This window comes from Akebia trifoliata, chromosome 13 (genome assembly GCF_017979445.1).
Source record: "Akebia trifoliata isolate Shusen 1 chromosome 13, ASM1797944v1, whole genome shotgun sequence".
NCBI classification, from domain to species: Eukaryota; Viridiplantae; Streptophyta; class Magnoliopsida; order Ranunculales; family Lardizabalaceae; genus Akebia; species Akebia trifoliata.
Genome location: NC_141387.1, coordinates 29,133,278 through 29,159,277, shown reverse-complemented (window position 1 = coordinate 29,159,277; position 26,000 = coordinate 29,133,278). Strand labels below are relative to the sequence as shown.

Below are 26,000 nucleotides of genomic sequence, written 5' to 3'. Positions count from 1 at the left end.
ACCAAGAAACCAATTTAAAATTTAAATCAAATTCAAACCGACAATCAAGATAAGATTCAAATCGAAAATTAAACCAAAATTAAATCAAGAAACCAATTTAAAATTCAAATTAATTTCAAATCAAAAATCAAATTATAATCTAACTGAAAATCAAATTAAAATGCAAAATTAAAATTAAGTCAACCAATTAAAACGCAAAATCAAATTAAAAATAACAAAAAAAACAACTAATAAATTATAATCTAAATCAAAATCGAAAATCGAACTCAATCGATCAAACCAAATTGAAATTAAATCTTAATTAAACCATCAAAATATAAAATCTAATACAAATTTAAATTTAAAACATCAAATTAAAATTCAAATCAAAATGTTGACTCGAATAAAAAATTTAATTGAAATCAACCAATCAGAATAAAAATCAAATTATCTACTAATGACAACTCATCGATAAGGGACCATTAGTGAAACAAGTAGCGTGGGATCCCTCTCCCATTCTCTTAAAAGAAAAATGGAAAGAAAAAAATAATAGTAATAAAAAATAATAAAGGTTGCCTTGAACCTACGTCTTCATCTACCTCTCTCTCCAACGTCTCTAGCCCCTTCTCATAACCACCCACTCTCCCATCTCCACTCTCTCTCCCCCCTCTCTCATCTCTCCCCACTCTCCCACTCTCACACAATGGGAGAACCACCATAAAACAGCAGTTGAAGCCACCATTGGAAGGGGGACGTTTTTTTTGAGAGACTGCCTCTTAAAAAAAAAAAAAAAAAACAAAAAAAACCTGCAACATCATCTCAACTCTCTCACGTTTTATCTACCCTTCACAAAGAAATTTGACCTTCTTCTCCATCAACGCTTTTTTGGCTGCCTTCCATAGAGGAAAACAACCTGCACTCCACCTTCTTTTTCCATAAAAAGAAAAAGAACCTACAACAGCCCTTATCTCCATTAGAAAAAAAATAAAACAGCAACCTCACACTATTCTCCATCATCCTCAAGTCTCACTTTCTTCGCCTTTAAAGAACAGAAGCCTCACCTTCATCAATGTTTATAACAGTCCTACAACAGCCCTAACCTCCATTAGAAAAAAAATAAAACAGCAACCTCACCTTGAACCGCACGGCACAACTCATAAGTTATTTCGAGGTCTTTTTGAAGGAATCCATGCATCCGAAATTATTTGGCGAAGGTAATTCTTCTTTTTAACTTTTTTTTTTTACTTTTTTATTTTATTTTTTATTTTCTTGATTTCATTTTTTTATGCATCTGAATCGATTCATCGATTTTTTTGGTATACGTGGCACTAATACCTTGCAGCCACATTGACCCGCATGGCACAACTCATAAGCTATTTCAAAGTCTTTTTGAAGGAATCCATGCATCCAAAATTATTCGACGAAGATAATTTTTCTTTTTCACTTTTTTATTTTATTTTTTATTTTCTTGATTTCATTTTTTTATGTATCCAAATCGATTCATCGACTTTTTTGGTATACGTGGAACTAATAGTAATCTTTGAGTTTTCAAAGTAGTAGTGGATCGATTCATTGATTTTAATGTTGATAGATTGATCAAGTTAATTTTCATACAAAATTAAAGAGCCGGCTCATTGATTTTTAATTAGATTGACTCATTGATTTTGTGATGTTAACGGATCAATTCATTGATTGATTTTTAATTGAATCGATTCATTGATTTTGGGATATTAATGGATCAACCCATTGATTATTAGTATTATCGATTGATTTACTTATTTTGTGATATTAATGGGTCAAATCTTAGATTTTACGAAATGTATGGGTTAATTCATTAATTTTGGCAGATGTGGTGAGTTAAGAAATCAAAATTTATTTGATCAAAATTTTCGAGTTGACTCACCGATTTTGGGTACATTGGAAGTTTAAAATTAAAATTTCATGAAATGGGCATGTGAGTCGACTCACTGATTTTTGTATCTGAAATTTGGCATGTGAGTTAACTCACTGATTTTGGTGCATGTAGCGATTGAAAATACCAAGTTAAATCAATTTCATGCTTTTCAAAATATGACTGAATTGATCCATTAATTTTTGACGCCACGTAAGCCTTATTAAATCGTGGGATTCTACTATGTGAAATTCGAGAAATCATGTAATTACTTTAGCAGTAAGATTTGTTTAGTAAATCTAATGTAATTTGATGAATATTGGACTCTAGTTTGACCTTTAGTTTTTGAATATTGATCGTAGGATATTTTTGGATCATAGTAGAGACTGATCATCTTCATCAGGCGGGTTCGATGCTTAGTACCTTCTGAAACCCATAATCTGACCCCTTACCCATTATTCGTGGACCAATCTGATTCATTTTGGAGTTATCTATGGTTCCTAGACCTAAACTAGGTGATGATTCCCTATTATTTAAAAATCCCCAATTTTATGAATCGGACCCCTATTCCCTATTTAGCGGATAGTCGGGTCAAGTGGATTTCAATTATAACTTCTTAATAGTGTTTTCTTACATTCATAAGGTAATTAGGGTTCATGAAACTAACCAGTAATAGTTATACTCTAATTATATTGCCCTCCTAATTTATTTTAGATCAAGCATTGACTAAGTAGATAAATTGTATGATATCATCCACCTAACCATGATATCTTCCCTCATCATAAACATGGCATCCGTTCTTGGGTTGATTCTATGCATATTTATAATTTTTACAACAATAAAAAGGGAAGATTTCATAAGGTTGAATAGGCTGTCATTATTTAAATCAAGGATTGTTACCAACTGTCATTGCATAAATATAAGGATTGTTACCACTTAAATATAGTTCTAAATGGATTAATTTCATTCTTTGATCTTAATAGGTTTCACAAATGCGACTAAATGGTGAATACATAGATGAACAAATTTATCAGTTAACTCTTGGTCCTTCGCATAATGTCATGTTTTTTAAAGGGCTTCATTGTAAATGACTTTAGATTTCACACTAAAGAATGAGATAACTAAAGAAAAACTCAAAATAGTGGAGTATTTATCTTTGTAGAAACACATCATTTTGCAATCGCTAATGACACTAATTTGGTGACAGGTAATGTAGGATACTATGGCATCTTAAATGATGTTTTAGAGTTGAAGTATCCAGGTGGGAATCGGGTCATACTATTCAAATGTCATTGGTGGGATGTCATAAACTGTTGGTATTCAAGCAATATGAATATGGTTTCAAGTGTTTGAATGTTACACGGAACTTAACCACCAATGTACCATACACTTTTGCAAATCAAGCATAACATGTATTTTATATAAAAGATACCACCCATTGTGATTGACGTGTTGTAATAAATACACAACCATGAGACTTATATAATATGGAGCCGGAAGATGCAAAACCTTTCCAAGATAATGAGTTAGGGTTGCATCAAAATGCAATTGGTACAAATGATGATGTTATCCTTTGGAAAAAGAAGGATATCAAATGAGTACTTGTCAAAGGATATATCGGTGAGGATCAAGGCATCATTAATGATGATGATGATGATTACGTCTAGCATATGATTATTTAAATTGTTATTTTTTTATAATAGTAGTTCATTTTAATAAAATGAAATCAATCTGTCATTTGATGAATATATTGATTTTAATTATCTGAGAAATTGTTTGTTGCGTAGAAAATCATCCAAGTAGGAGGTCTAACAGACAGAGGGGAGAAATAACTTCTCAAACTTAGTCTTAGATGCATCATCTAGTATAGCAAGGCTATGTATGAGAGTTGGAAATGGGAGTAGCAATACAAGTATGATATGTTTTATTAAGTTAGTTTAAATACCTTATACTATCATTAATACAATGCTTATCTAGATAAGTTTTTATTGACATATATATATATATTTTTTTATATATATATTTTAACTCTTTAAACAGTTTCAAGCAGCACTAGGAAGAGAAGGCCTATGCGAGGCGTAGGTAATTTTGGGGGGTTTGATGCGGGCCAAAGGCCCCTGAAAGAAATTTTCCCAAGTGTATTTTCATAATTCACTAATATTATGTAAAACCCTAGTTAGATTTCTTAGGTACTTAAATTTCTCATTTTGGTGAAAGGGTGTAATTTATAACCTCAAGTTTTTTTTTCTTCATTGTGGGTTTACTGTGCTCTGTGGACTTACCACAATCTAGAGGGAACCACCTAAAATCAATCGGTTTTCTTTATGTGATTACATCTTGTGGTTGGTTTTTTTCTATTTGTTTTCTTTTTTTGATTGAGCCATTTTCTTATCATTCTAGTTGTATCATGTTTTGATAGCATAAGGTAATGAATGTTTAAAATGGTCTGCATAATGTACTTAGCATTCCTAAGCAAACTGGGTGGGGGAACACTTCTTCATTGGTTTATCGTCGAATTTTTTAGGCCTTGACGTCGTTGATAAAGGTGTTGAATGTTAGAGATGATAGGTAAAGAGGTAAGCTTAACCTTCATTAATGATATTTCTAGCTGTTGAAAATAAGGTCCTTTTTTTCCAATTAAATAGAGTATTTATATTTCTCATGGGGAATCAATATACCCAACGACAGGAGAGAGAAATATTCTTTCCTTAATTGATGATATCATTTATGCTATATGTCAAACAAATGTTGGATTGTGATCAAATGGGGGGGGGGGGGGGGGTAATAAAACATTATACCACTCTCTTAGTGAATGAATAAGAAAAGAACAAGTGCTTAATCGACTATACGTCCTTATAACAAATCGCTCATTCAATGTCAAATCATTTGTGAGCGAATTTGTTCTCTCTCTAAAACTTCAGCTTATAAAAAAAAGGGAGGGGGGGGGGGGGGAGGGTTTAGTAAAACTTTATATCTCACTCTCTTAAAAAATGAATAACAAAAGAACAAGTGCTTAATCGACTCTATGTCCTTATAAAAAATTGCTTATTCAATGTCATATCATTTCTGAGTGAATTTGATCTCTCTTTAAAACTTCTACTTATCAAAAAAAAGGGGAGGGGGGGGGGGGGGTAAAAAAACTTTATACCACACTCTCTTAATAAATGAATAAGAAAAGAACAAATGCTTAATCGACTCTACGTCCCTATAACACATCGTTGATTCAACGTCAAAACTTTCACTTGGATGATAATTAAAAAAATTAGAATTACAGTTTCAACATAACTATCTGAGCTTGACATTGTATCAAAATGAAACAGAAAACATAATCAAAACTCTATGCTGGCGATGATTGCTAAAGTGTTACAAGATACATAATCGAAATGTTGACAAAATTAACTATTATTATTGTACCATTGAAAGGGCTTTTCTAAACTCAAACATGTAGCTGAGATGGAAGGAAAAATATTCAGGTTATCTAGAGATGAGCACATGTTTCTGATCTATCTTCTTAGAGAATCCCTTGGAATTTCCTTCAACATTAGCATTTTTTCCTATTTTATTTGGTATTTTTTTAAGGTCATTAAATACACCTTTGAAGGTATTTTGGGTAAGAAAATAAATTTTGAAAGTGTATTTAATCCACTTTAACCTGAGCGTTACGATAAATGTTAAGAAAACCATCATAAAAACACCAAATTAAATTTTCTTTTCGAAGAAATTATTTGAGGGAGAAAGAACTTTCCATATCAGCCGCTATTCAATCAAACGACTAATTCAAGGCTTTCAATCAATCGAACGGACGAAATAGGACGATATTCCCTAGGGAACCTTCTAGTGAATTAGCTGTACGATCTCTATGACATCTAATGACGTGCAAGATTGGTTGCATGGATGAGTCATTGTTTTCCGTTATAACGATGGGTGGTTTAGGCATGATTTTTGAAACTGGTGGTCTTTCTTTTGGTTTTCGTGGAAGCAGCCATGAGTGCTGTAGGTGCTCCTCTAGGGTTATGTTGTTAGTCTTCTTAATATTATTTCTAAAATTGGGTCTCATTTTTATGTTTTTCTTTGTATGTGCTACTACAAAAATTTCCCAAACGGAATCTTGTAAATGGAAGCTCATTTGCATCGTCAAAACAGGCGCAATTCTCTGTTGTATGGTTATTAATGGATATAAATAAATCTTTAAGAACTTTTTTTCTTTTGTTGCTAAAACACCAACGCAATATGTTTTATTTTCTTGGTGTGTCTTCTACTGACCCAAATATTCAACAGTTATTCTGATTCCATAGGTAAAGAATCTAGAGAATAAGTTACAAAATTTCCCTCTGTGAACCCATTACTTCCCACTGAACACTCTTCAAGAGATGCAGGAAATCCCTTACCCATTCTTAAAATATCCAGGCATGAACTATGATGTCGTGCAAAATATCTTGAGAAAACAAAGAAAAGAAGAAGATAATTATCAATTAATTTCATATGTTTGACGCAGAACTTTCTCAATGACTTAAAGGGACTTATAATCTATGAATTTTTATTTTGATTGAAGTATTTATAATTGAGATTAGGCTTGAGGGAATATTTGTAGAGATGACAGTTTGTTGAATTTTGAAGTCTTTTGTTTGATCATGGAAATTAATTGCGGAAAATGATGATGGAAGAGATTTGTTATCTGTTTAGAATACCATTTTTATCTAATTTATTATTACTACTTGATAGTGTTTGCTTATCTTCATAAGGTAATTTGGGTTCATGAAACTAATCAGTCATAGTTATTCTCTAATTATATTGCCCTCCAAATTTATTTTAGATCAATCATTGACTCAATAGATAGATCGTACGACATCATCCACCTAACCATGATATCTTCCCTCATCATAGACATGACATCTGTTCTTCAATTGATTCTATGTATATTTATAATTTTTACAATGATAAAAAAGGAAAGATTACAGAAGCCTGAATGGGCTGTGATTACTTAAATCAGGGGTTGTTGCCGACTGTGATTGCATAAATATAGGGACTGTTATGGTAACAATTAAAATATTATCCTTTTATAGATATCTAATGAGCTTGTGTATCTCATGCCTCCTAAGAAGATGATGTGCGCTTGTTCGATAGAAGTTTCAACATTGGAATATTAAAATTCTGATCGAATGATGGAGAAAAAAGTCTACAAAGCGAACAAGTAGTTCAATCTAAAAGCATAATGAAAATAGAGGATGACGAAAAATTCTAAATTCATGTGAAGTTAAGAATGACAAAGGGACGTGGTAGCACTAGGCTCAATAGCCCTTCCAATGGAACATGGGTTTTTATTGGGCCAATGAAGGCTTGGTAATAGGCGATTTAGAGGCTTCAAGATGGGAGCTTAAAGAGGTGAACATGATCATGTACCATTTAGAGGCACGAGATACAGAGTTTAATCGCTAAAATTTCAAATATTCAATTGGTTTCCAATAGGATTGGTCCCTTCCAATTAGACTTAAGCCAATTGAGGTCACTTAATTTGTGTCAAGGTGATAATGGAAATTTAGTTAGGAGAAGTGAATGGGTGAGAAGGAATTTGGTTACCCCAGGGAAAACATGGAGAAGATTCACTACAGGAAAATGTTGATATAGCGACGTGATTTAGCGACGGTAATGTTACTTCCGTCAGTATAATAGCACTATAGCGACGGAAAAAAAATATGCTGTCGGCGTAGAGTTAATTTTCTATTTTTATTTTTCTTCTACTTCTATTTTCCACACGACTGTTTTTCCCAAATTTTCATTTTCTTTCAACCTAACTCTCGAGACTTCAACGAAACTGTCTCGATTTTAATCTCATCTCGTCTTCTCTCTCGATCCTCCATTTTGTTTCAACGAAACTCTCTCGATCTCCTTATCTCGTCTTCTCTCTCGATTTCGATCCTCCATTCTCTCGATCTCCTCATCTCTCTCGATTTCAATCTTCCATTCTCTTGACCTCCCCTTTTGAAGTGCTGGATTTGATCTGAAGAGATCGAGCTGATCTCTTAGGGATGAAGTTTCAACAAAATCGTTAGAGATCGAAGAAAAGTAGAGGAAGTGAAAAGATCGAAAGTCTTAGGTATTCTTCTTCTCCGATTTTCTCATTAATTGGTTACTCTTTCTTTCTTTTGCTCTAGTTTGGATTTCGAAAATCAATTTCAGTTTCTATAGACTTGAAGGTGAATTATCTTAAATTTGCCTAATTTTGGAAAGAATTTTGAGATCTTGATCTTGTATTCATCCTCATAGATTTGCACTCAAATTAGGGTTGATTTTTGTGGCAAAAATTGAGGATATCTTAGCATCTATGGAAATTGATACAGACTCTAATTTCAAGTTGTCTGTACTGATTTTAGTTTTCTTACAATTTCCTCTCTTTAAACATTTTCTCCTAGACAGTCTCTTAATTGAGCATTGTAAAATATAAGCTCCCATGATTGAGCTTGATTTTTTTCTTTTCTCACTTTTATTTGTTTTTTTTCAATGAAGATTGTATGTTTTAGTCCAGAAGATCTTACTATTTAAAAACGGTTATATTTCCTTAATTCAACAACCTTCTTGAGGAAATTACAGATAATTGGAACAGTTTCCTTTGCACTATTACAGCATAGACCCCACACCCTTCAGGATTTTATTTGAATATCCAGTTGTTTCAAGCGAATACTAGAAGGTTAGTACAATGATCTCAGTGCATGCACTTTCTTTTGCATCTGTAGATTGGAAGCTGTTTTATGAACCATCTTTAAATAATACCTCTGTTAATATTTGGAATGTGAATAATCTACTGATATGTTATTCACTAATTTCCAATGTCATGTACTTGACAATGATTCATCTTTTAATATTATTATTATTATTGTGTGTGTCTACCCATTTCTTCATCCTCTTCACGGCCTTCTTGGGGTATGCTTTGGTGATGTCACTTTGCTCCTTCGAATCCTTAGTGATCTTGATCATTGTTGCATATACTGATTTTAGTTTCCATTTGATATCAGCTTCAGAAAGCAAACAAAAAGGAAACTGCATTCATTGTGACAAGATAGCAGAATTGAAGGTGATCCTGCAATGAATTTTATACAGTCTGTTAAATTTAATTTCTTCCAGTCTCTCTCCTACAGTGGGTTATTTGGAACACAAACATATTCTAATTCAACAAGTTTTACAAATAACTAGCTAATTTTATCTCTTTTGAGTTAATTCCACAAGTGCTAGTCAATCACATTTTTGGGGAAACTGTTATTAAGTCAAAAAAAGTCATACTCTTCTCTACCTTTACACACACAAAGCTTGTATAGTATTTTATTGACAAAACTTTCCCAATGCGAAAGAGGAATCATGCTTTTCTATGTATTTGAAAAATACCCCTAATTTTCTCTAGTTTGCTGTACTATTGCTTATCTGATTTTTTTAGGAAACCATTATCCAGTCTGAATTTTTTCCCTTAATGTTTGGTTGTCCAATAGAATTTCCTTTTGTGATTCTTCATATATTTATATCAAACTTTGTTATTAAATTTCCAGCTTTACATTTACAGGTGCATGCTTGGTACTCCCTAGTAGGTTAATTTATGTGAAAGCCAGTATACAGCTCTTTTATACTCTTATCTTTAAAGCATGGTACAATAGCTTCCTGGCCATCATGTGAAATATCTTAGTATCATGTGTTACAGCTATGTGGATCTAATAGGCCATTGTCTAGAGTGTGGTAATGTAAAACTCATAAGCTCGTCTGGTTGACATAGTATGATTATTTAAAATTAGCTAGTGAAATTGTTTGAACAAAGTGTGATAATGTTTTGTAATGTTAATGTTATCCTAAAACTATAAATGCCGTGAATCATGAACACTGCAAAATCATTGGTTTTTAGCGACATTATTTTAATGACGGCCAAAATTCCCGTCATTATAAACACTACAATCTATACATTTTTAAGTCGTTGTGGATCGATCTAGAGTTTGTGTCGCCTTTTCCTTCCGCGCGTGTATTTCGTAAGTCGTAACCTTTCGTTTTATTTCCAAAACCTTTCTTCCCATTTTTATTTCCAAAGAACTCACAACTCTCTTTCTCTCTATCTCTCTCTCGATCCAGAACCTCACAACTCAGAGAAAGCTCAACCTCGCCTCTCTCTCTATCTCTCTCTCGATCGATCCAGAACCTCACAACTTGAGAAAGCTCAACCTTGCCTCTCTCTCTCTCCAAAACCTCACACCTCCCTCACTCAAATCGACCCCTCTTGATCAATCGATCGATTCTAGGTCTTCTAAAACGAATCCAATTGGCTAAGAACTAGGGTTTCTCATCGATCACATCAAGGTAACTCTGTGCGTGTTTGTTGTGGATCTAGGGCCTATTTCAGACAAGAAAGGTTGATTTTATTGTCCTACTTGATTCAATCGATCTAGGGTATCAATTCCACAAAACCTAAGATCAAAATTTTCTTCTTCAACAGGTGCTACTAATTTATCTATTTATGTTGATGCAACATCTCATTTATCTATTTCTTTAGAATATGTCATTTTTTGCATTTTTACTCTTTGTTTATTCCATGACGGAGTCCACTCTCACTGTTTATAAGCTTATTATTGATTTCTCCTCGCTTTCCTTAAGAGAATACTTATATTTTATTTGAAACTTTTACCTCTGTTTAACTGCTGTTTATCATTCCAGAAAACTTCTAGTTGGCTCTAGGTGGTCTACAAGTAGTTGCTCCCTAATTTTAAAATTCATCTAGCCATTTCCACTGCATAAAGTTTTTTCCTTTCTTTTCTTCTGATAATAAGTTGGTCTGCAATAAAATTGATACCTTAAAAAATTCTAGCCATGATCTTTATAATAGAGTCCATTACTTCTAGCTCTACCTATACAATTATATTTACTTCAATCTTAAAATTCATATAATGCTCTTAAAAACTTTATTTTATAACCAACAATAAAAGAGTACAACTGTGTATTTGTATTAAGTAATCCAGTTATAATTTTATGACTATTTCGGTTACATATTCTTAGATATTCATCTAGAGAGGGTTGTATATCATATTTCAGAATAACTTATTTCTGTACTTATTTCTCCATCTTGCAGATTCCAATTCGAATATTTGGGGATAGATGAAGATGTCGAAGCCTTGGAAAGGGCTACAATCTGTTTGAAGAAAGCTGATAAAGGTATGAGCTACTTCTAGTTAATTTTTTATCTGCTAATGTTCGCAACAAGGATCATCCATCAATTACATGCCAACATGTGTTGTCTTCTTTATGTGTCAAGTGTCCAATAGAGACTTCTGTGGTGTGGTGTCCAATAGGGACATGGTTTTAAAGAGCTACAGCCCGTAAGATTTATGTCGCAGAAGTGCTGCTTGAGTTCCTACTAGTAACACTAGGAAGAACGAGATGCTGTCCAATATGTATTTGCTCTACATACTTCATTTTCCCCTTTAGGATGCCGGCCTAGAAATATCTCATTTTGGATATACATTACCTTCATAGCAGATGCTTCTCAATTTGTTCTTCATGCTTCATTTTGGCCTTTAAGATGCTAGTGCCAATAGATGATACATTGGAAAAAGATTAAACAAAGCATTTTCTATTTTATGCAACAAAGTGGCTGGATAATTTGGTAGATAGTAGATTCCAAGAAGTTGTCATCCCAGAATAGAAAGGGGTTATGATTTCAGTGTTAAGATCCAAAGGTGCTTTATGATTCGCCATTTGGCGGTTCACAGTAGAGCAAAGTGGGTTTTACGTTTCTTGGTAAGATTATTTGTAAGAATGGGTATCGCAAAACTTGATTTTCAAGATTATCGTTAGAATAGGAATTCTGAACTGGTCTTTAGTGACTACTTCATAGGAGTCAATAACTTGATTTTCAAGGTTTATACAGAACATTTTGTGTGGAATTAGGGACAAGGTGGATTAGAACTAGTCAATGCATTTTCAATTTTCTCCTTCTCCTTATCCTTTGAGGAGATTAAAGTCCCAAGTTAAGGGGGACATTGAAAGTCAGATTTATAATAACTTGCGTGTGCTTTAGCTGTGAAATTATTGTTAGTTGAACATGGGCATTCCGGTACTTATTAGTGTGGAAGGCCTCCGTATAGAATATTTTATTAAAATTCTTACAATTGAACGTATAGAACTACTTTGAACTTATAGAGCTTTATTTGATATTTTCTTTTATGTTGAATTTTGTGAAAGCTCTCAAATCATCATCATCATTCATTGTACCTGTCTATGACAACATGGGCCTGGTCGGAAGTGAAGAGTTGGGGATGAAAGTTAGCATTCATGATAATTTTTTAAGAAATCTTTCATATCATGAATGCTTCTGTTTTCTCATTTATGACTCATGTGAGAATGCTGAACCTTACATTGATTCAATTTAACAACATGAAAATTTTTTCTCTTTAATGCTAGTCCTTGTATGAGGTGTTAGTGAATCTAACTTGTTTTAATAGTAAATAAAGCATAACTTGTTGTATATGTTTTTCCATAATTAGTACATAAAACATAATTATCTAGATAAATAATTTATTTTTCTGTTGCACTTTACATTTGCAGATGGAACCTGGACAAAGTTCATTTGGTGAGAGGACAAATTCAAAGAGAAAAAGAGGTTGTACTCGATGCTTCTCATTACAGAATTTAAAGCCAGGAGAAAGATTTGAAATAGTGTGAAATAGCCATGGATAGCCTGTGGGGAAGCATGTGGCTAAGCTCCAACGATACTTGGGCATATTAATTTGATTAATGTATATGAATTGTAGGTTAATGAGCAGCACAATCAACCCGACAATGATCAGTGTCTACAACAACCATGATAGATAGTTTTTGTTTTTAGAGTGATAAACATGGATTTATAAACATTAACTCTTAATTCAATCGACTTATTATTTTGTTATATTTGCCTCTTAACTAATTTTATTTGTTAAGTAATTGTGTTTAATTGAGAGGTTGTATAAAAATAGGTATTTAATTACAAATAATATTAAAATAAAAGAAATTTAGAAAAAAAAAAATTCTTATTAGCGGTGATCATTACTGCCACTATAGGCATTTAAAATTACATTTATAGCTACGGTAAAAAATTAATTAGCGGTGGTTTTTAGTCACCACCATAGATTTCACTCATGTCTATAGCGACAGTAATACACTATTAGCGGCGGTTTGTCACCGTCACTATAGGACTCACTCATATCTATAGCGACGGTAGTACAATTATTAGCGGCGGATTTTTGGTATTTGCGACGGTTTTTGACCCTCGCTAAAAACCTAAAATTTTGTAGTGGAAGTAATTGTCTAATGTAGTTGGTTTAGGTGAAACAAAGTGATCGATTAGATGACCACATCGATTAGGGGCTTTGATTTTTGAAAGTGGGTCTAACTGCGGTACCCATTTTTAATAAAAGAATATTCTTAATCATAGGTTTACTTCGAAATTTTTATCTAATATCCTAATCCGTATCTGATAAGGATTCGAACATATAAAACTACCCGAATTCTAATTTGATATCCGATTTTTTGAACTCAAATTCGAATCGGAATTAGAAAGGCTTCACAAAGTCATAACTAGAACAATTGAGAATTGTTACAAAATGTGTCGTGAGTTATTTTTGATGAACTGATCATGATGATACCACCTTTGGAATTGAGAATTGTTATAATGCTAGTTGTTAGCTTATACTTACATTTTTCATATAGAGAATGTACTATATGGATTTTCAACATTTTTCTTATCCCATATACCACTAAGTATTCTCTTTTTTGTTTAAAATTAGCATTCTTGTGATATGTTCTTTTGTGTGTGTGACTATGTGTTATTGGTTTAAATGTGACGTTGTCGTAAAGTGGACATGCCAATAGATAAAAGTTGGATTCAGTTGCCTAGAAGTACCCTTAAGTATGATGAAGGAGTTATTAAGTTCTTAGATTTTGCATTTTCTCGTTCAAGGTTTGGTAACATGATTAAGTGCCCATGCGTCAGATGTCTCAATGTGATTTTAAAGGATCGAGATAATGTATATGGTGACTTATTATGGTATGGGATGAATAAACATTACAGTCGTTGGACGTACCATGGAGAGAAATTTGAAGATGAAGATAATAGTAATGAGTCTGAATAGGGTGATGATATGCAAGGGATTTATAAGATGCATTCGGAATCCCTAATTTTGATGATGAAGAGGTTAATGAGTCAAATGATGATGGTCTGGATGAGCCAAACGATGAAACAAGTTTTATGAAATGTTGAAGGATGTTGAGACTGAGTTATACCCGGGTTGCACTAAATTTTCAAAACTATCTTTCGTTGTAAAGTTGTTACACCTGAAATGTCTTAACGGATGGAGTAATAAATCATTCGATATGTTGCTTGAGTTGTTAAAAGATGCATTTTCTATTAGAGAAAAGTTGCCAAAGAATTACTATGAATCGATTCATTGATTTTTTTGGTATACGTGGCACTAATACTTTGCAGCCATATTGACCCGCACAGCACAACTCATAAGCTATTTCGAAGTCTTTTTTAAGGAATCCATGCATCCAAAATTATTCGACGAAGATAATTTTTCTTTTTTACTTTTTTTACTTTTTTTTTTCTTGATTTCATTTTTTTATATATCCAAATCGATTTATTGATTTTTTTTGGTATACGTGGTACTAATAGTAATCTTTGAGTTTTCAAAGTATTAGTGGATCGATTCATTGATTTTAATGTTGATAGATCGATCGAGTTAATTTTCATACAAAATTAAAGAGCCGGCTTATTGTAGACACCCCATTTTTGCATCTGCCTAATTCGACAATTCGTCTTCCAGTTACCGTGAATTCCTAATGATGAACATAAAAAACTAAAAGGCTTGTGAGTATTGTTCCTGATTCTCTTTGTTTCCACTCTTTTCATCTCCCCTACTCTTTACAATTTGACATAAAAATTTACGCACGCTTAGGATCGCCACACGTTACACCCGATTTAGCAAGCACGTACGCCTAGGTTCGCTATACAGTTCGACAACTTAGAGATCTCGCCACGCTAGGAAAATATGACTTTTAAACATAGAAATAATCACGTTGGGACTGAATGAAAGCTCACTCCAGAATTCGTAAAAATCCATAAAAATCTACAAAATGATGAAAATACCCTTCATAAATTTTGCACCTCCGAAAGACCTCGAAAGTACATCCATTGCACTCAGAACATGATTTCGAGTCTAACGGGACCCAAACCAACGAAAATAGAGATATTTAAGAAAAAATCATAAAAATGACCAAAATGCCCCTCAACCTCCAAATTCAACTTAGAAATTCTGATCCTTAGGAAAATGTAATAAAAATCAAAATCCAGTAAAAAATTCAATCTAATAAAAATCAAATTCAAAATTAAACAATTAAAATTTAAAGTCTAATAAAAATTAAGTTAAAAATTAAACGATTAAAATTTAATCTAATAAAAATCAAAGTAAAAATTAAACAATTAAAATTTCAAATATAATGAAATAAAAAATTAAATTCAAATTTAAAATCAAGCACTTAAAATTAAATCAAATAATTAAAATTTAAGTAATCAAATTTAATCGATCAACCAACAAAACCAAAATCAAATGAACTTAAATTAAAAATTACATAACCCATTAAAATGAAAAATCAAATTAAAAAACTTAAAATTCAAAATCAAAAATCTTAAGTAATTGACCAATCAAAACGAATAAAAATCCAATTGATCGTGCAAAACGAATCTAATCGATAAGAAATAAAAAATCAAAGCTAAAACAAATCGACCATAAGGAACTATCATACTACGGGTAGCGGGGAATCCCCACCATCATTCTCCAATTTGGAAAAATAAAAAAGAAAAAAGGAAGTAAATACGTGTTAATCAAAAAATTAGGAAGAGAAAAAATTTGAAATAGAAACACGATTCTATTTAAAGAGAGACGTCTCTCTCTAAGAAAGAGGTTGGACTTCTTCTTCCTTCACGTCTTCTCCAACGCCTCTCTCTCAACTCTCTCTTCTCTTGGCTGCTAAAAGGTTGAACGTGGCCTCTCTTTCCACGTCTCTTCCCCAACGAATTGGCTGGGTTCACACATGTCTCTCTCCCTGCTCTCCTCCTCTCTACGATCTCCTCTCTTCTCATTCTCAGACCATCTTCTTCTCCAACGAAGTTGCTGTCCAACAGACCTTTTATGTCACGTGTATCTTCGACTACAATAGCCACATCACCGACGTCCTCACAGCATTGCAAACCTCTTCACTACTTCCTTCATCGCCATCATCTCCAGTACCTCACCACACAACACAGCCAGCCTCACTCCACTACAACTCATCTCTCAGCCCTCATCACTAACGCCCCAGTAAACTCTTCTTTCTGATCTCTCCTCCATGTTTCTCAGCCACTGAATCTGCTTTCTCTACTCTTCCACATTTTTTAACCAATAAACGTGCTATCTCTGTTTCCCATGCATTTCAGCCATTAAACCTATTCTCTCCCTACGACATTCATGTCCTAACAGCCAATTACGACCTTGCTGCAGTCGCCTCTTTCCTCTCTCTGTCATACAACCCCCAGCACACCCACTTTTCTGCTTGGGCATTTCGAGTTACTACCACAGCGCTATTACCGTGTGTATGAGAGCGTCTCTCTCTTTGTGCTTATTTCCCAGCAACAAGCACTCGTGATTTTTTGAGTTATACTTGAAGGAACTAACTCATTATTCCCGGTCCAATAGGTAAATTTATTTTTATTTGTTTTTATTTTTTTTTTCTTTTTGCATGACGATAGGGTTGGGAGAACTTTTTATTATTTAGTTTTCATTCTATGTAGGTTTCTAGGTGTTTTATTTTTTTTATTTTTTTTTATTGATGGGATTAAGGGTTTCTTTATATTTATTTTGCATATTGATTGGATCTGGAGAATATTTTGATTTTTGATTTTTTTATGCATTCTTTTTTTTAAGTTTTATTTATTCTTTTGCGTATTGATAGGTTAGGAAATTTTTTTATGCTTCCATCTTGTTTATTTTTATTTTGTTATTGTTTATTTTATTTCTCGCACGTTAGTAGGATTAGATTGGTTTTTTTATTTTTGTTTTTTTTGTTTTGTGTATTTTTTGTGGTTGCATATCAATAGGATTAGAAAGTTTTTTTTTTCTCTTTAATAGTTTTTTTCTACCTTTTTGTGTGTCCTTGCATATTAATAAGGTTAATGAGTGTTTTTATATTGATAGGATTAGAAGGGCATTTTATTTATTTATTTATTTATTTTTGCATTTTTTTTATGAGTTTGTGACGACATGATCTTCGCGTCAAGGCATGATGGCCTTATGTGATTTTTTACAATGAATTTGGGATGAGTTGGTGATGAGTGTACCCTTTGACTTGATGACTATGCATATCATTGAATAATAATGGTTTTAAGAAAAATTGAGAATTAAATACGCATGCCCATTTGGTCTATTTAAAAATTGGATGAATGTGAGTTTCTTTTGCGTTATCTATACTTCCAATTTGGTGATTTGTTGTGAATTCATGATTTTCTACTTTGAGACTCCATTATCTAAAATCGTTCTTTGAAAGTTATAAATTGTTGGAATTTCTTACACAAATTTGCTATTCCAAAAAGGTGTGAACAAAATTTACATTGAAAAATTCAAATTTGGAAAGTTCACTTTAATGGAAATTTGGGAGTTTCAAATTTAGAAACTTACATTTTTTGGGATATTCTATTTTAGAAAATGTATCTTTTTAAAATTTTAATTTAAGAGATTTCATATTCCTAATTTGGAAATATTATAAGTCCCAATTTGGCAGGTTTCTATTTCTAATCTCCCCGTTTAGAATATTCTCATGAGTTTCTATTTTCGACAGTTTGGGAAATACTTGCAAGTGGGATTTCTTAATTGATTTCAGGTTAGGGAGCTAATTAGGGTTTTGTCAAACCCTTCCATATTTTGTGGAATTCAAAGAATAATCATGTAACAGTTGGGACAATTTTTAGCCATAGGATTTGTTTAGAAAACCTAACATAAATTGATGATGATGATTAGACTGTGACCTTTACCGTAGTCTTTGTATGTTGACCATAGGATGATTTTGGATTGTAGTAGAGACCGATCATCTTGATCGGGCGGGTTCTGTTCCTAACACCTTCCGAAACCCGTAATCTAACCTCTTACCCATATCTTTGATCCGTGGACCGATCCATATCCATTTGGAGTTATTTATGATTCCTAGACCTAAACAAGGTGGTGATTCCCATTTCTCAAAAGTCCCCAATTTATAAATCGGGCCCCTATCCACTATTTAGTGCAACGAAGTCGAGGGGATTTCAGTGGCGACTCCACTGGGGATATTAGGGTCAAACTTGACCCGATTCAAGACTATCCTTAGGTTGACCTTTTGCTCGAGTCAACTCAATTGACTCAATGAGACTCTCAGATTAGGTTATATTTTGTCCTTTTTTTCATTGGGTTGTGATTGAACGTAATCAATTATTGTATTCATTGTTATTGGTTTGATGATGGGATGAATGTGATTTGTATGATTGGATATTCTTGAAAACGCCCCGGGCTCACTTTTTCCCTTCGCACACACTCACGAGCATGTATATTCATTTTTGCATTATAACATATTCCTCCAAACCCCGTAGTCGGATCCAAGCTAACCCTGTCCTTCTGGACACGGGGGATGATAGTGAACGCTACAACTTCAGTACAGTACCTTCGGGTATATCAAACTGGAGCACCACGTACTGCTTGACCAAATGAAACTGGGATAGTATATCGGTGTTCTAGGCTGAAATGACCTAAGCTTTGTCCTAACTTAGCCTCAATCATATAGTGAGCTTAGAACCTTGAACCTAAGTACGGTCCCACTAGACCACGACTCGAATCAATCAATAGTCCTCCGAGTTGCTTTACTTAATTTAACCAAAAGGTAAGAGGGTGGACTGGTCCACACCGCTCAAATTGAAACTGCAATATCAGTCCAACCCAATAAATATAACTGATGAAACATGCCGATCAATGTCAATTTATACTACTTAGCCCAATTGGTAAATGGATCTTATGGATCAACACATATACCAGTTGGACTAATTGGTTTAAAAATAGTACATGAAACAATTTGGGTAGAACATTCAGATACATTGGGTCGAACTAGCCCAAACTCAAATGGGTGCCTAGTCCCAATCATTTTTATTGGCCAATTTAATTCAATGGACTGAATATTTTATAATCAACAAGATCGAGATTAGTAAAGTCATTTTAAGGGATGTATCGATTGATACAATCTGGATCTTGCTTTTTGAAGGTCGTGCAATCCTTAATTATGATTTAAAATTTTTCTAAGATTCTTAATCAATCAGCAAATCATTTTCATGTAATCCCTTGCTCGGAATGTTTAATCAGTTAGAGACTTTGAATCTACAGGGTTAATCTAATAAATGCTATCAAGAAGGACCTTTAGTTTTAATTGTTAAAACCTACCCTCGGGTCTTCATCGAATAACCACTATTGATGGGGTTTCAGGATATCATTGCTCCTAAGCTTAAGCGTCTACCATTTAGTTGGAGTCGAGAGTCGGGTCGGTTAGAGCGAACATCAGCACCAAGTGAACCATCAGAAATGGCCTTTGAATCTGAACTTGCAGAAATTCGTAAGATCTTGACCGTCTTCGCAATGGATATAAACAACATAAAAAACAAGGTAGAAGTGCTAGAACAGATCTCTGAATCGACAAGAAATCTCCTTGATGATCAAAGGGGTAAAGGACCAGAAGGAAGCATTGTTAAAAATCTAGAAGATGTCTACGAGCTTGATGGAAATGAAGAACACTTCAATGAAAATTTGGTACTGGCTAATAGAATGACTCAGTTAGAAACAGCTTTGAAAAACATAAAAGGGATTGATGAAATCACAGCAGGCATTGAGGCCCTAAATCAAATCCCTAGAATCCATTTGCCTAAAAAGTTCGTAATGCCAGAAATGAAAAAATTCAATGAGGTAGGTTGTGCAAGAACACACCTCAAAGTATATGTCACTAACATGTGCACTCTGGGTTTAAGTGATGAACATATGATATTACTATTCCAATGTACCCTTTCGGGATCAGCGCTACGATGGCTGATGTCTCAAGATCCGTCTGCAATCGGGACATGGGAGAATATGTCAAAACTTTTTTGGCATAGTACAAGTATAATATCGAGGTCGAAACTTCTCGAAGGGATTTAGAGTCAACTAAGCAAAAGAATGGAGAAACATTTACTAACTTTATCAGTCATTGGAGATTTAAGGTTGCACAAATGTGGGATATACCATCAGAGAAAGAACAAGTGGCGATCATATTGAAAAATCTTTCACAAGATTATGCTCAGCATTTAGTCGCCCAATATCTCCCCACATTCGAGTCCCTGTTACAAGCCGGTAGCCAAATCGAGGATGCCTTCTCTTCCGGGGTCCTTTCCAACCTTCAGATTATAAGCTCAAAAAGCCCTTCCCCAATTCCAAGCCTAGTACTAATCATGCCTATGTAGCCAATACATCTGCTACACACATCCATTCCACTACCTCACCTATTAACGAGGCTAATTCTAGTCAACCTTGGCCGCGTAGGAAATTCACTAATCTTAGGATATCTTTGAACGTTATTTTTCAGAAACTATTAAGTAAAGGGCTCATTACACCTCTTCAACCTCGACATCTACCATGTCCACTCCCCGCCGCTCACAATCCCAACTCATTTTGTGAGTTTCACCAAAATCCTGGTTACCTTACTGATCAGTGTGTTGCCCTTCGTCACACCGTTCAAGACATCATCGATGCCAAAAAAGTTATCGTCCCTACCCCTATGCAACCAAATGTTACCACCAATCCTTTACCTACGTACCAACCTCCCCAGACCTTGAACATGGTATCCAATACCCATCTCCCATTTGACCCTGTCATCCTCATCCACCCAGTCAATCCTAAATCACCTAGTCCTCCGCTTATTGGAATGATAGTCCTCAAGGAAGTTCTCACCACTGACTGTGAACCATTCAACTTAACTTCAGATAGAATATATTGCTTGTCTCTACCTCATCGTGATAGCTCTACTCTCATCACTCAAACGGACTTGGAAGAATCTTGTTTTTTAAAAGATGAAAATCCTTACTTATTGGATCAAGAATGCGAGCACTTCTCCCTCTATTGCAATGAACGTGAACATGTGACTCGAGAAGAAAGAACCTTCAAAATATCTGAACTCAATACGACCTTGGCCAAGGAAGAGGAATCAAGTCTGAATAAGGAAATGTTAGAAAAGGGCAAAGAATCCGAAGAAGAAGTTCAAGACCGGCAAACTAGCACAGAATTTCTCAACATTGTCCAGTTGTTCTTCGAAAATTACCACGCTTCAGTTGTACCAGTTGAAGGCGATGTTCTGAGTCCTTAGTCTGTAATCAAACCCATTCCCAGTCCTAAGCTTACCTATGAAAGTCCTCCTAAGTACCGTGCGAAAAAGTTAAGGAAGGAAACAAAGTATGATCAGACAAATAACCCACTAAAATGAAAAATCAAATTAAAAAACTCAAAATTCAAAACCAAAAATCTTAAGTAATTGACCAATCAAAACGAATAAAAATCCAATTGATCGTTCAAAACGAATCCAATCGATAAGAAATAAAAAATCAAAGCTAAAACCAATCGACCATAGGGGACTATCAAACTACGAGTAGGGGGGAATCCCCACTATCATTCTCCAATTTGAAAAAAAGAAAAAGAAAAAATGAAGTAAATACGTGTTAATCAAAAAATTAGAAAGAGAAAAAAATTGAAATAGAAACACGTTTCTATTTAAAGAGAGAGGTCTCTCTCTAAGAAAGAGGTTGGACTTCATCTTCCTTCACGTCTTCTCCAACGCCTCTCTCTCAACTCTCTCTTCTCTTGGCTGCTAAAAGGTTGAACGTGGCCTCTCTTTCCACGTCTCTTCCCCAACAAATTGGCTGGATTCACACACGTCTCTCTCCCTGCTCTCCTCCTCTCTACGATCTCCTATCTTCTCATTCTCAGACCATTTTCTTCTCCAACGAAGTTGCTTCTAACAGACCTTTTCTGTCACGTGTATCTTCGACTACAATAGCCACATCACCGACGTCCTCACAGCATTGCAAACCTTTTCACTACTTCCTTCATCGCCATCACACAGCCAGACTCACTCCACTACAACTCATCTCTCAGCCCTCACTAACGCCCCAGTAAACTCTTCTTTCTGATCTCTCTCCATGTTTCTCAACCACTGAATCTGCTCTCTCTACTCTTCCACGCTTTTTAGCCAATAAACGTGCTCTCTCTGTTTCCCATGCATTTCAGCCATTAAACCTATTCTTTCCCTACGGTATTGATGTCCTAACAGCGCATTACGACCTTGCTGCAGTCGCCTCTTTCCTCTCTCTGCCATACAACCCCCAGCACACCAACTTCTCTGCTTGGGCATTTCGAGTTACTACCACAACGCTATTACCGTGTGTATGATAACGTCTCTCTCTCTGTGCTTATTTCCCAGCAACAACCACTTGTGATTCTTTGAGTTATACCTAAAGGAACTAACTCATTATTCCTTGTCCAATAGGTAAATTTATTTTTATTTATTTTTATTTTTTGCATGACGATAGGGTTAGGAGAACTTTTTATTATTTAGTTTTTTTTTCTATGTAGGTTTGTAGGTGTTTTTTTTTTATTTTGATGGGATTAAGGGTTTCTTTATATTTATTTTGCATATTGATTGGATTTGGAGAATATTTTGATTTTTTGATCTTTTAATTTTTGATTTTTTTATGTATTCTTTTTTTTTATGTTTTATTTATTCTTTTGCGTATTGATAGGTTACGAAATTTTTTTATGCTTCCATCTCGTTTATTTTTATTTTGGTATTGTTTATTTTATTTCTTGCACGTTATTAGGATTAGATTGTTTTTTTTTTCTTTTTGTTTTTTTTTTTTTGTGTATTTTTTGTGTTTGCATATCAATAGGATTAGAAAGTTTTTTTTTTTTCTCTTTACGTTTTTTTCTACCTTTTTGTGTGTCCTTGCCTATAATAATGTTAATGAGTTTTCTTTAGGTACTTTTGTGTTTTTATATAGATAGGATTAGAAGGGTATTTTATTTATTTATTTATTTATTTTTGCATTGTTTTTATGAGTTTGTGACGACATGATCTTCGCGTCTAGGCATGATGGCCCTATGTGATTTTTTACAATGAATTTGGGATGAGTTGGTGATGAGTGTACCCTTTGACTTGATGACTATGCATGTCGTTGAATAATAATGGTTTTGAGAAAAATTGAGAATTAAATACGCATGCCCGTTTGGTCGATTTAAAAATTGGAATAATGTGATTTCTTTTGCGTTATCTATACTTCCAATTTGGTGATTTGTTGTGAATTCGTGATTTTCTACTTTGAGACTCCATGATCTAAAATCCTTCTTTGAAAGTTATAAATTGTTGGAATTTCTTACTCAAATTTGCTATTCCAAATAGGTGTGAACAAAATTTACATTGGAAAATTCACATTTGGAAAGTTCACTTTAATGGAAATTTGGGAGTTTCAAATTTAGAAACTTACATTTTTTGGGATGTTCTATTTTAGAAAATGTATCTTTTTAAAATTTTAATTTGGGAATTCAGCATATATCTCTTGAATTCTAATTTAAAAAATTTCATGTTCCTAATTTGGAAATATTATCAGTCCCAATTTTGCAGGTTTCTATTTGTAATCTCCCCGTTTAGAATATTCTCATGAGTTTCTATTTTCGACAGTTTGGGAAATACCTGCAGGTGGGATTTCTTAATTGATTTTAGGTCATGGTGCTAATTAGGGCTTTTTCAAATCCTTCCATATTTTGTGGAATTCAAAGAATAATCATGTAACAGTTGGGACAATTTTTAGTGATAGGATTTGTTTAGAAAACGCAACATAAATTGATGATGATGATTGGACTGTGACCTTTACCGTAGTCTTTGTATGTTGACCACAGGATGATTTTGGATTGTAGTAGAGACCGATCATCTTGATTGGGCGGGTTCGGTGCCTAACACCTTCCGAAACCCGTAATCTGACCTCTTACCCATATCTTTGATCCGTGATCTTTGATCCGTGGACCGATCCATATCCATTTAGAGTTATTTATGGCTCCTAAACCTAAACTAGGTGGCGACTCCCTTTTCTCAAAAGTCCCCCATTTATAAATCAGGTGAAAACGGGGTCGAGGCGATTTCACTCATTGATTTTTGATTAGATTGACTCATTGATTTTGTGATGTTAACGGATCAATTCATTGATTGATTTTTAATTGAATCGATTCATTGATTTTGGGATATTAATGGATCAACCCATTGATTATTAATATTATCGGATTGATTTACTTATTTTGTGATGTTAATGGGTCAAATCTTTGATTTTGCAAAATGTATGGGCTAATTCATTAATTTTGGCACACGTGGTGAGTTAAGAAATCAAAATTTCTTTGATAAAAATTATCGAGTTGACACACCGATTTTGTGTACATTGAAAGTTTAAAATAAAAATTTTCTATGAAATGGGCATATGGGTCGACTCGTGATTTTGTCTACATTGGAAGTTTAAAATTAAAAATTTTCATGAAATGGGCATGTGAGTCGACTCACTAATTTTTGTATCTGAAATTTGGCATGTGAGTTAACTCACTGATTTTGGTGCATGTAGCGATTCAAAATACCAAGTTTCTTTAATTAATAATTTGTGGATTAACTCACTGATTTTAGTACACGTGGCGATTCAAAAAATCAAATTTTTTTATTAATAATGTGTGGGTTAACTCATTGATTTTGGTGCACGTGGTGATTCAAACAAAAAAAAAAACAAGTTTGTTTGATTAAAATGTGTGGGCTAATTCATTGAATTGTTTTTTGTACACATAGGAAGTTTACAATTGGATTGTTTTTATAAATTTTGTCAATGAATCAATTCACAAATTTTCTATACATGGCATTAAAAATCGATTTCATGCTTTTCAAATTATGACTGAATTGATCCATTAATTTTTGGTGCCACGTAAGCCTTATTAAATCGTGGGATTCTGCTATGCTAAATTCGAGAAATCATGTAATTACTTTAGCCGTAAGATTTGTTTAGCAAATCTGATGCAATTTGATGAATATTGGACCCTAGTTTGACCTTTAGTTGTTGAATGTTGATCGTAAGATATTTTTGGATCATAGTAGAGACTGATCATCTTCATCAGGCGGGTTCGGTGCCTAGTACCTTTCGAAACCCATAATCTGACCCCTTACCCATTATTCATGGACCAACCAGATTCATTTTAGTGTTATTTATGGTTCCTAAGCCTAAACTAGGTGATGACTCCCTATTCTTTAAAAATCCCCAATTTTATGAATCGGACCCCTATTCGCTATTTAGTGGACGACCGGGTCAAGTGGATTTCAATTATAACTTCTTGATAGTGTTTGCTTACATTCATAAGGTAATTAGGTTCATGAAACTAACCAGTAATAGTTATACTCTAATTATATTGCCCTCCTAATTTATTTTAGATCAAGCATTGACTAAGTAGATAGATTGTATGATATCATCCACCTAACCATGATATCTTCCCTCATCATAGACATGACATCCGTTCTTGGCACTACAACATTTTTGACCTACAGCGGCGTTTTATAACAGCGGATCATTTTATCCACCTCTATATATGTACTTGTTGCAGCGGATAATTATATCCGCCGCTATAGGTACCCACGCAAAATGGCAACCCTGCATATTCAATTCCTACAGCAGCGGAATAGTATATCCGCCGCTAGAAAACAAAATTTTCTTTTTAATAAATTTTTTTAAATTGAATATAACAGCGGATTGAAAAATCCGCTAGTAAAAAAATCAATTTTCTGTGTTATCAATTTATTTTAAATTGAATATAGCGGCGGATTTCTATATCCGCCACTATAAAATTCATTTTTTAAATATTTAGTGAAAATTGATTATAACAGCGGATTAATTTTTCCGCCACAAAAAAATAATTTTTATTTTTTATTTTTTTAGTATAGAAAGTTATATATTTTTTATTTTTTTAAGAAAGTATGGTATAGTTGTTGCAGC

At 33.8% G+C, this 26,000-nt stretch overlaps 1 long non-coding RNA gene across 1 annotated transcript; it reads left to right on the top strand.

Moving 5' to 3' along the window:
• Positions 1-7,205: 7,205 nt before the first annotated feature.
• On the top strand, positions 7,206-12,905 carry LOC147388227 (uncharacterized). Its single transcript, XR_015171598.1, has 4 exons — positions 7,206-7,964; positions 8,492-8,555; positions 8,881-8,939; positions 10,965-12,905. It is a non-coding gene; the product is annotated as an uncharacterized LOC147388227 (long non-coding RNA).
• Positions 12,906-26,000: the final 13,095 nt, after the last annotated feature.